Here is a 12,263-nt window from a genome sequence, read left to right as displayed (position 1 = left end):
AATCAATACTACTCATTCATAACTTAAAATTTTTATTATTATTTTCGTTTTAGTATTTAAATAACAAAGGAAAGGAAAATCCGAATGAAAACCACAACAAATGAGCACAGACTTTTCAACCCCACCGCGCACAGACTTTTGCGCCGAGCCTGCGCTGGCATCGCTGGACGATTCGCCGCGCGGCGTCCATTTTCGTTTCGCCGCTCCGTCGTCATCGGTCGCGTTTTTGCCGGGCTTGGATTTCTCGCGGCGATCCTTTTGCCGAAGAAGAAAAAGTTTTTTCCTCCTGGAGTGTGTGCCGCTACTGCTGACCATTTTCCGCGACTTTTCGGCGTGTTTTCGCACCGGTTCCGTTCCCCGAGTGGTTCCATTTTGTGCCGTACTACGCGCAGAACCCGCGGGCAGTGTTTTCCGGCCGTGAAAAGTGCATTTTCGCGGTGAAAAGCGAAGGTGAAAATTTTTGGGGTTTTTTTTCCTCTGCCGATCGCCGCCAGAAAAGCCGCTTTGGATTTGGTGTGCTTCTTTTTCTTCCTTTTCGTGGGAGCGTGCGTGTGTGTGGCTGTGTGCGTTGGCGTGTGTGTGTGTGTCCGCGGCGTTGAACTTCATTTTCTTGCTGGCTAGACCAAATCCGATCTAGTTGACTTGTTTGTGAAATTCAAATTTGCGTGTGCGTGCGTGTGCGATTATAATTTTCTTGTAAGGTCAGGAAAAAAGTTCAAACTCGAAATTTCAAACAATCACGGAAACGCCAAACCGGCTGTACATGCGTGTGTATGTGTGTGTGTTCATAAAATTTCCACTGAATTAATTTTGTCATCCAAAAATTAAAAAAAGTTCAATCTTTAATAAGCATAGAATTTTCCTCAAAAACGAATAATAACAGCAAGAAAGCAAACAAGAGTGTACCAAAAAGAAGAACCAGAGTCATCTTGTGTGTGTGTGATTGACAGGAACAAAAACAGTAACAAGAAGCAAGCCACCAACTCAAAGTCAACCAAGAAGAAGAAGAAGCAAAAAAACACTTGGATTACCGTTGGCCAGATTTTGATTGAAACGACCACGACGACGATTGACGTCGTCGTCGTGCACACAAAAAGAAGAAGCAGCAGTAAAAGAAGAAGAAGAAAACAAAAAACACGGACACAAAAGGTGAGTGCGTCGTCTTTTTTTTTGTTTATTCGTTTCTGGACTCATGGGGTGGGGTGAGGTGCAAGGGAGAATGAGATGGTGAGGGAACAGGAGGATGAGATAGTAATAAAAGTAAAAAAAAAATAATGCGCGCCAGGCACATAACGCGCGGCAGGCCAAACAAAACGATGGCACCCGGAACGTGCGCGTCGTTTTAAAACTTTTCATTGGGAAGGTGGTTTGGTGTCATTTAGGGGGACTAATTTTGATTGTTTTCTAGAATGGAACTAGTTATGTTAATTGCTACAAAATCAAATCAAATTCTGGTGCATTTTTTTTTGTTTGACGTGAGCAGGATAGACTCTTTGTTTACACTTTGACATTGGCCCATTTACATTGTTTTGCTTGAAGTAAACTTAAGTACATAGATCTAGGGTTTTTTCTCAAAACTTATTTTCCCTAAAAGAACACCCAGTTAGCAAATTGCAGGCCAAGGATTGATACCTAAGAGCATGCAATGGCACTGACCTTGTTGCGTGCTCTTCGGTTGACGTCCACGTAAGGAACATCCTGGAAGGAGCGTAACTAACTACATCCGTAGTTCTGTTAGATCTTCCGAATTATCTTGATCAGAACAGTATAGCTCTGGTTCCTTGCAAGTGTCCTATTTTCTTACCTCCACGTTGGCTTGGTTTTCATGATGACCTAGCTGGTGGCCTGTGGAAACGGATCGTAAACCTTTGACCACCGCGGGTCAGAGTCGAGACGGCTAAAAGAAAGGGGCGCGACAATGTGGGAAAGGGAAGTAATTTGTGATTGTAGACGGTATTGTTTTGATTCGCAGTATGTTGAGTCAACTGCTGTGGATGTACCTGAAACATCGCACAACGGGGTTTCTCTCCTTTCCATTTCCAGCTACCACCTATCTCCTTTTTTATTTTGCTCTACTGATTCTCAATTCTTCACTGATTCTTCTATTTAATATCCATCATTTGATTTTGATTTTACTAACTTTTGATTCTCTTATCTCTCAAAGCTTTTCCACTCTTTTTTACCAATTGATACTGCTGTAACAAACTTTGTTTTTTTTTTCCCCTTAAAAATATACTTTTCCTTAATGTACTAGTAATATCAAGTCTATTTATCATTCGCCTAATCTTTTTTGATTTTATTATTTGAATAATTCTTTATCTGTCCTATAAATTATCATTACTATAAACTAAGCTTGTTTTGTATCTCTATTTATGAACTATTGTCTAATTTTACATCTAATACATCTAGCTTCTCATTTTAATTCTTTAAAATACGCTCATCATTCTCTTCAGATATTGATACTTGATTTTTATAAAATAAATTCTCTTTTACTGTCTATTGTTTTCAATCTTCACCCTTTTTTTCAAACAAGTGAGGTTTGAGCCCTTACTCAATTTATGGAATGGTTAAAGGATTAACACAAATGTTACTACTGTATTTTTGGTAAACTTTTATAACATGCTTAGGACCAAAAATTGTAACAAAACACCGCGACAAAAGAAATAGCAACATATAAAAACGACTCAACACTAGGAAAGATTTCAGGAGAAAGCAATACACAGTAAAATAACAACTAGTTTTTGAATTCAAACTAAAAATAAAACAGTTTTTTGCTTTACTGAAAATTGATAGGCACACTATAAATGGTTAGGCGCTTATACTTACATCAAACCCTACGTAATGTACCACCCCCGGCCGAGTTAAAATGCGTAACCGGAAAAGAAGGTGTGCATGCCTGGCACGAACACTCAAAGCGTGTTCTAGCGTGCTGCTCGTACTGACTCAGAGCAAGGGTGAGATGTAGGTGTAAGGGCAGTGCGTGTTCGTCGGGAACCTGGTGCATAAGATCGGTCAAGGCCCGTTCTTACACTGAAAATTGCGAATTGCGAAGAACACCCAGTTAGCAAATTCTAAACGTAGAAATATATAACCTCCCTGCAAAGGCTTATGAATTGATCTCAGTTGAAAGGTTCTCCAAATCTCTGAATTGCAAATGTAACATCCTGGAGCAGAACTGTTAAATTCTAATAAAAACACAATTGAAATTGAAATTGAAGTGAACTTAAGTTGGCCACCTGTAACTGGTTCCAAGGTGGCCAGGATGGTTCAAGTAACAACGGCATGACCGTAGATTGTCACATCTTTCTGTTTCATGAAGTTTGACATGTCGGATGATAGGATTCCTCTCATGTTCCGCAAGTGTCCCCTAGGTTATTTGTTCTAGAGTGGTCAGGATGTGTCCGCAATCAACGGCATGACCATAGACTGACACATCTTTCAATTTCATAAAGTTTGATATGTGCCAAAGAAAACCTTGTTGATAAGGTTTTCTTTGGCACATTCCGGAAGTGTCCCCAAAGGGCCACCGGTAATCGGCTCCAGAGTGGTCAGGATGGGTCATCGAACAACGGTGTGACTATCGATTGACAAATCCCATTTTAAAATTCCCGACTTTTTCATATACACAAAAAATTGGCATTCTTATCTAAAAAATGATTTTAAACAAAAAACTCTTTATAAAAAAGTTAATATCAACCATCGAAAAAAAAAAAAAAAATCAAACTATTTACAATTTTTGTAAAAAATGAAACTCAACAACAAACTCCTAAAAAATACTACCCACCGGAGGTCGCGTACGTGTACTTTGTACACAGTTTGTAAGGGCACTTGTAAGAAAGGCGAAAACACGCGACTTCCCGAAGGTTAAAAACTAGCTTAATCCACCTATGTAGTTGGTGCCTTCCTCATTCCATCTATTCCGGAATAAAAAGTACACACATATCACTTAAGTGATCATAACTTGAGACATGGTTGCCAGATCTTCAATGTTTTGGACTCGTTGAAAAGGTCTTTCAAAAACCTATCCAACGATAGGTTGGATAATGGATCCGGAAATAGTTTACATGCATTTAAATGAGATCCGGCTTCTAAAAAGAACAGATATATCACTTATGTGGTCATAACTCGATACAGGGTTGCCAGATATTCAATATTTTGGACTCGTTTGAAAGATCTTTCAATCACCTTTCCAACGATAGGTTGGATGATAGATCCGGACATAGTTTTCGTACAGATAAGTGAAGTCCTGCTTCAAAAAAGTTCAAAAATATCACTTATGTGGTCATAACTTGAACAGGGTTGCCAGATCTTCAACATTTCAGACTCGTCTGAAAGATATTTTGATCACCGAATTAACGATAGGTCGGATGATAGATCCGGACATAGTTTTCATATAGATAAGTGAGATCCGGCATCAAAATTCCAGCATCCGATTCTAAACTCTGACACTTTTTTATACATAACTTTTGAACTACTTATCGGGTCTTCAAGCAATTTAATAGCGCAAAATAATCAGCCAGTACCGAGAAAACTTGGCAAGAATTTTGAGCACCAAGGGGCATACGCACACACATACACACACACACAGACATTTGTTCAGTTTTCGATTCTGAGTCGATAGGTATGCATGAATATAGGTCTACGAGCTGTTTTTCAAAAGTTCATTTTTCGAGCAGGATTATAGCCTTACCTCAGTGAGGAAGGCAAAATGGAAGCACTCATTATTTTGATTCAGAGTAAAAACATCAACAAATAATAGTCTTTGAAAAATAACCGAAAACTTAAAAATACTTATAATTTCAATGTTAATTTTTAAAATTTGCGAACGCATAGTTTTTGATACTTAATTTCAACTGGAAATGGCAAAAAGTTTAAGATAACTGAATTTAACATTTTATTCTTAATTTTATTTTATTTAAAATTAAAGAGCGCTTAATACATGATTACATGATTTCAAAAATATATCTAGGAAATCGGTCCCTGGGCTTTGTCATAATGAGTGTCATAGGTTTGATGCTTGTTTGGCAAAGAGTATGATTTGATTCGATGTGGAACTAAAATCGAAGTGTTCAGTATATTGCTGAAGCTTCCATTTTTACACATGGACACCAATTCATGCTGCGAGAACCCACTTTGGCGCAGTCTCAGGGCTTAATCGATGGCCGGTAAGCTGTCATCGAGACAAGGAGGTTCTCCGATAGTGGAAATATCACATTTGTACAATGAACCGCTACATATGTGATTTTTCCCTATCTTAATGTGGGTGTCAGGTTAGGATGCGGGTTTTTAAAAATTTAGTTTTTGTAGATTTTATACTTTTTATACTTTGCCTTTAGTTATTTAGGGACAAAATTAGTTATAGTGATTTTAGTAATTCTATCAGAATCGGTGATTTTCATTCAAGTAGCATAAAAACCATTATGATTTGTCAAAATTTCCGTAGAGTCTCGATCAATCAATAGTGAAATGATATCGGACTAAGTTCGTTGATCTGTTGAACTAACGGTTGTCGGATTATGATTGTATCGACCATTGTTGCGAATCGAGGATCTACTGGGATTCTGACGATCAAATGGTCGTCTCTTTTTCAATTCAGGACTTGTGAAATATGAACTGTTATTCATTTTTTTTGTTTTTTTAAAAGAAGACAGACAGGTTTTACAAGAAACGTTTTTTTTTTTGGCTATTAATTAAAATGTCGGGGATTTGAGATAAGAGTAGCTTTCGGATAGGTTGCTTTAAATCTTGTATTCAATTCAAGTTAGGTAGGTAGTTATCCTCAAATGAAAATTTGGACTTATATGAATTATTGAACATTTTGGACTTATGAATAACACACAACTGTGCATTTATTCTAGAGTCAGATCCATACAGCGTCAGTGTTTATTTGGTCGAAGTGTACTAATTCATTGGCAGATCTGATTCTAGTTGTAATGTACGACAAGACTACTGACGGACATGACAGGACGAGGGCCCAGTTTAGAGGTTTCGACATCAACGATGTGCGGCTGGATCACCCCCCTAAAAAAAAAAAAAAAAAATATTTATATACAGCAATTCCATTTGAAAAGAGCCTAAACCGAAAAAAAAGTTCTCCGATCGGGCTCAAAATTTTTCTGGGGGTTCCTTGGCCAAAATAATTAGACCCGTATTTTTTTGTTTGGCCATTAGGGTGACCTACATCGTGCTAGGGTGGTTCGAAAAATGGCAATTTTCGTCATTTTTCGCAAAAACCACTTTTTTCGAAAAATCATATCTCCGCGCCATTTCATCCGATTTTAGCTGTCCTAGACGCAAAAGAAAGGTGATGAGTTTGGCTATTTGGGAAAAATAGTAAGAAGTTCCAAAAATCTAGCTTAACTATTGAAAAAGTCGTATGAAAACTTAAAATGGCGTTTTGCCCGTGTCTGGACCAAAGAGCCTATGTCTGAAAATATTTTTATCGGATTCCTCGGAAAATTTCACATAAAATATCAAAAAATTGGCGATGTCGAACCGTACATTTCAGAGATATGATTTTTTGAAAATAAAAACTGAGTTTTTCGACGCGCCACGCGCAAAAACAGGAAAACGACGAAATCGGCAAAAAATCAACTTTTTTTACTAAAACTGCGATAACTTTAAAATTTCAGCGATGACCTATAGATGTTATGGTACCAAAAGTTGCGTCTTTCAATTACGAAAATTTTGATACCCAAACATCTATAGGTCATCGCTGAAATTTTAAAGTTATCGCAGTTTTAGTGAAAAAAGTTGATTTTTTGCCGATTTCGTCATTTTCCCGTTTTTGCGCGTGGCGCGTCGAAAAACGCAGTTTTTATTTTCAAAAAATCGTATCTCCAAAACGTACGGTTCGACATCGCCAATTTTTTGATATGTTATGTGAAATTTTCCGAGGAATCCGATAAAAATATTTTCAGACATAGGCTCTTTGGTCCAGACACGGTCAAAACGCCATTTTATGTTTTCATAAGACTTTTTCAATAGTTAAGCTAGATTTTTGGAACTTTTTACTATTTTTCCCAAATAGCCAAACTCATCACCTTTCTTTTGCATCTAAGACAGCTAAAATCGGATGAAATGGCGCGGAGATATGATTTTTAGAAAAAAGTGGTTTTTGCGAAAAATGACGAAAATTCCCATAATTCGAACCACCCTAGCACGATGTAGGTCACCCTAATGGCCAAACAAAAAAATACGGGTCTAATTATTTTGGCCAAGGAACCCCCAGAAAAATTTTGAGCCCGATCGGAGAACTTTTTTTTCAGTTTAGGCTCTTTTCAAATGGAATTGCTGTATATATCTAGGAAATCGGTTACAAAAAAAAAAAAAAGTTTCCTTCTAAATTTTGATATTGATTTTTCAATGCTGATGTAATCCAATTGTCAGTCATTAACCCTCTACAACCCAACCCCGCCTTTAGACGGGCTTCGATTTAAGAAATCGCCAAAAATCAATTTTTCAACCAATTTTTGATCTTTAAAAAGTAATGGGAAGAACTCTTGGAAGTTTAGAAAATTTATGGGTAGGAATATTTACTTGTTTTATGTGACTTTGTGAATGTTTTTAAAAATGTAATTTTTTTAGGGGTAAACTTTGGCTGCGTTTTTTACTAACATTTCCTATATTTTAAGTTAAAAGAAGCTTGCAGTAATTTTGCTAGTGTCCCAGACTATGCCTCTATGCATTTTTTTACAATTCAAATGATAATGGTGCCATTTTAGAGCAGAAAATGTGAAAAACAAGCAAAAACTTGAAAAAGTTAGTGTAAAAACCTGAAAAAATTAAATAGGCAAAATGTAATTATAGGAGGTGGTAAAATAGGCCTAAAACAACTAAAAACAAACATAAACTAAGCAAGATAAATGCAAATTAAAAAAACTAAAAAAATAAACAAGAAAAACACAAAACAAGAGAAGTAATTTTTTTGTAGAACTTAAGTTGCTCAAAATGACCTCCTAAACATGGGAAAAATTAGAAATTTTGAAAAAAAATTGGGGTTAACTGTTTTAATTTTTTTAATGAAAAATTCAGTTTGATAAGATTCCATGTTTTACAAATTACTTTATGCGAAATGTTCGAAGAGACTAATTCTTTAAACATATTTACGATAACTTAAATCAAAATGGCTTTTATCTACTTTTTAGCTTTTTCAATATTTTTTTCATGTTTACAAAACGTAAAAATGTTTTCCAATTTTTTCATTCAGAACGAACAAAGGTTGGATTTTATACGATATTTAAGTTTTTCCGAAAACTGAAAATCTAGCTTAATCTATAGCAGCGATGGAAGAATCATCATCAAAAGAAAATCTTTGAACGTTCATCAAGAGAAAAAAATCTGAACGAAGCATTGCTCTCTTCTCTTGCGCACGAAAGATCGGTAAAGGAATCTAAAAAATCATCATCTTGATTATTCGGCGGAACATCTTTTTCACTACTACACTTGCAAGTGTAACGTCACACGTCGAACACCTGTCACAATTTGTTGATGGGCAATGTGTGTAAACAAAGTGAAATAAATGATGTTAAGTGGTGCTGACAAGGAAATTCACAAAAAATCATCAACAGATTGATTTTCTTGGACATTTTCGGAAGCGATTTTCTTTTGCGTGATTCGCCTCCTCTCTCTTTCGCGGGTGAAGAAAGTTCGCAAGCGAAATTGATTGTTTTGCGATTATTCCATCCCTAATGTATAGTAATTAACCCTTACTCACAAAAAAAAGTTCAAATTAACATTTGAAAAATAAAAATATTTGAAATGTCTTAATGAATATTTCCCACCAAAAAAACCGTTGTATTTGTTGCTGTTTTTAGTTAAATTTGTTTTATAAATAGATTTTGTTTGGTAAACAAACACTAGTAAAAATCTGTTGATTCATAAAAAAAATATTATGAAAATCTGTGTCAAATGCAATCAATATTCATCAGGATTTTCAATGTATTAAATGGCATTTTCAAGGATGCGTGGACATACCGTAGCAAACGCCCCGCTTATTCGTTGTATGAAACCTCAAATCAATTCTTCTCAATAAGTATGGGACCATCCATAAACCACGTGGACACTTTTTTTTAATCAAGCAGAAGGTTCGTGGATCAAAACCCAATCGGTCCAATTGAAATTTGAACCCTCCCGTTTGGCCTGCCTTTCTAAATAATAGTCCGATATTTCTTCTGGTGTTTGTTTCTATATATGTCTAGGTGGGGCCAGACAATGTCCAACGACCTCGGGATTGTTAATGTTAATGCTACTTAGGTTGGCTTCCTAAGTTGTCTTAATAAGGTCCAGCTTGTGACGATACACTAGACGGCGTCCTATCTCGCCCAGCAAAACAAAGTCGATAAAGTAGACGGTTACGTTGCTCAGTTTTTTTTTGAAGTCACTGGAAAAAACAGTCAGTTTTCTAGTATATTCAAATTTGCAGCAATTACTCTGAATGCAACTGATTACCGCTACCGGCTGCGATGCCAATGTGCAGTCTCATACCTACCTCGCGTCGCTAATCAATCTGGTTGATTTAATTATATAATTTAGCAGCCAGATCAACTTCTCTCTCACCTCCACCACTTCGCCACTCCACACCGCCTTGTCTATACTATGAGAAATGCTTAGACGTCGCCGCCGCCACGACATCGTGATTGCGGCTTGCATTGATAACAACACCCTGCTCTCCACTACCGACTTGTTACTCGGTTTTGCGGTGCAGATTAGAACGTGTTTACGTGCTTTTAGATCTCCGGTTTTTGGTCGATAATCTGTATTACGAAAGTGGCAGCAGAAGTTATTGACTTGTTACAATTTCGATTACAGCCGTTCTGCACTTTGCGTATTTACAATGCAATGGAATGATGCTCCTGCGGGAATTCGACAATAACTCCAATATCTGCATATCGATTGGCCAAAATGGCGCGATGCAATTTCCCATTTTCCCAACAGCGAGATAGAGGGATGCTTACACGTGTCGCAGGACTTCATGTCGAAAGCCAGAAGGGCAGCAGTAGCAGCAGCACCAGGGCAAGGAATTTTGATGGACAAAACAAGGACTTCTGGTGGGACGGGGAGAATTGAGGCGGGATGCGACACGGGATGGAATTTATACAAATATGGCGCTGTATGAACAGGACAAGAGAACGTATACGGAGCGGGAATTATATGACGCATGGACGGACGGACGTGTTTCTGTAAATGTGTCGAATGCTGCATACGCAGGGCTATTTCTGTGCGAGGCTTCAAAGGCGCCGAGTAAAAGTGTGGATTTTGTTCTAGTTAGCTGAAAAATGGCACACAGGATGACATTTTCAAATACTTTTCCAACGCCGGTGGAGGAAGATCCGGAAGTCCTTTCTAACCGAGTTCTCAACATCTGACCTTAAAATGTACTATGAATTCAACTTAAGTTAAAATTGCTGAGGGCAGAGCTGCAAAATGTTAACCTTTTTTATGCAAAAGATTTTTGAAATCCTATTATTATCAAATTATATTTAGAAGCCGGATCTCACTTAAATGTATGTAAACTATGTCCGGATCCATCATCCGACTCATCGTTGGTTAGGCAAGCGAAAGACATTTATAATGTTTCTAAATGTTTTAGATCTGGCAACCCTGTCTCATGTTATGACCACTTATATCTGTGTACTTTTTTATTCTGGATCTAAAATAATTTCAATGGAATGGTGTCCACACCCATAATATTACCCTATTTTGGTAAAGAATGAGGAAGGCATCAACCACATAGGTGGATTAAGATAGTTTTTAAAAAATATCCTGCCTTGAAAATTTTTTATTTTGATTTTCAGAATAATTCTATTTATAATAACGATTGTAGATAAAGATATCTTCAGAAGTAGTTTTGAACAAAATTCTCAAAAATCCAGCTATTCAAAGTTCTTTGAATTTCACTGAGGTGCTTGTTCATTTTAAAAGATCTTTAATATCTTCTCCTGAAATTTCACATTTTTCCATTTTTATTACTGCAAACCGCACGCCACTGCCTGCTCTGCTGTAGCATGCAGTAAAATCGAAATGTTATGTGATTTTGACGAACGAGCGCGCGCGGTTCTCCACGGATCATCTACATGCTAGAGGTTGAGCGAGCGGAGCAGCAGGGGGCGGGGCAGGTGCAAAATTGTCGAGGTGTGTGCTGCAAGGCTGCGCAATTCAGCGCGTTCGCTGCTCGTTATTGATATTATATTAAACAGTTGATATCTGTAAATATAGCGCGCATCATTGGCGCGATTCCCACACCCAGGTGGACGTCGCGGGGGTGCGAGTTGCTGGCAAGGGGAAGAAATCGATACACGCGAATCGAGTTGGCACAACGACACCGGATTCTCGCAATATGGCACCGGTTCGCGTTACCTACCTGGAGGGAGATGAGTTGAGTGGCTGAATTTAATTGGGATCGATTGTGTGCGACCGTTTTCCTCTGTACGGATCCGATCTGAGCGAGCGATTCAACTTTCAACATCTCCAAAAAGGTCTGCACAAAAAGCGAATGGCAGTTGACGACGCGACCCACGCGCTCCGAGTCCATTGGCCATTCTTGGCAATCTCGAGTGACCGCGGTGTGCGTCCATAATTAAAACTCCAAAAGACTCCAAAACCCACCTACGTGTCCCAATGGGACTCTGGAGAAGCAGCTATTGAGGTCACTTTCCCGCGTTGAACTCGACGACGCTGGTCCCTGCACTCAACGCTCGCCGAGAGAGAGTTCCCTTTTTCGGGGTCTCCAGCATATAATATTTATGCCACATTTGCCACACGAAAAAAACCAAAAAAAAACAACAACCGGCTTCTTCTTCTGCCATCCATCGGCGAGACGCAGCTAAAAATATACACCGCGTGGATTTGCGCGAAACATGGTCGTCGCGTAACGATGGCAACACTGTACGAAAAGTTGACGCGACAACTGCATAAAAGTCGCGCGTAAACTTGTTACAGTGCAGCGTGTGTGAGCGCGCGGGGAGTGCATGTTCAGAGCTCAATGACTGCCGTCGACGTCGCAAACCGGTTTTTGGAGGCTGGAAGGACCGGAGTCAGCCCCCGAAAAACCAGACCAGACAGAGAGCACTCACTCGCGGTTACACCACACACCATATTCGAAGACTGAGTTGAGGTATATACGGCCGATGATGATGATGAAGTTGGGGTAGATTAAATTTTGACTTTGCGTGGAGTTCCGCAGCGTGGCGTGGCTTGGTTTTGGCAGTAGTTTGTTACTTTTTGGGGGGCGATGGTAGGTCAGAGAGACACGCAAAGCGGAG

General features: G+C 38.5%; 1 protein-coding gene across 6 annotated transcripts in view; it reads left to right on the top strand.

The window, feature by feature from the left end:
• The first annotated feature begins 195 nt into the window (after nt 1–195).
• The window catches only part of LOC120421022 (C-terminal-binding protein), a 76,767-nt gene continuing 64,699 nt past the window's right edge, over nt 196–12,263 (top strand). For 2 of the 6 annotated variants that reach the window (XM_039584145.2, XM_039584151.2), the window contains exon 1: nt 196–450. The gene's annotated coding sequence lies outside the window, so the exon portion shown is untranslated. Of the gene's footprint in view, nt 514–12,263 lie in introns of all 6 variants that reach the window. The other 4 variants (XM_039584153.2, XM_039584152.2, XM_039584147.2 and 1 more) reach the window with 3 other exon arrangements.

This window comes from Culex pipiens, chromosome 1, assembly GCF_016801865.2.
Source record: "Culex pipiens pallens isolate TS chromosome 1, TS_CPP_V2, whole genome shotgun sequence".
NCBI classification, from domain to species: domain Eukaryota; kingdom Metazoa; phylum Arthropoda; class Insecta; order Diptera; family Culicidae; genus Culex; species Culex pipiens.
The sequence above is the reverse complement of the archived record's forward strand: the minus strand, read 5'-3'. Positions and strand labels throughout refer to the sequence as shown.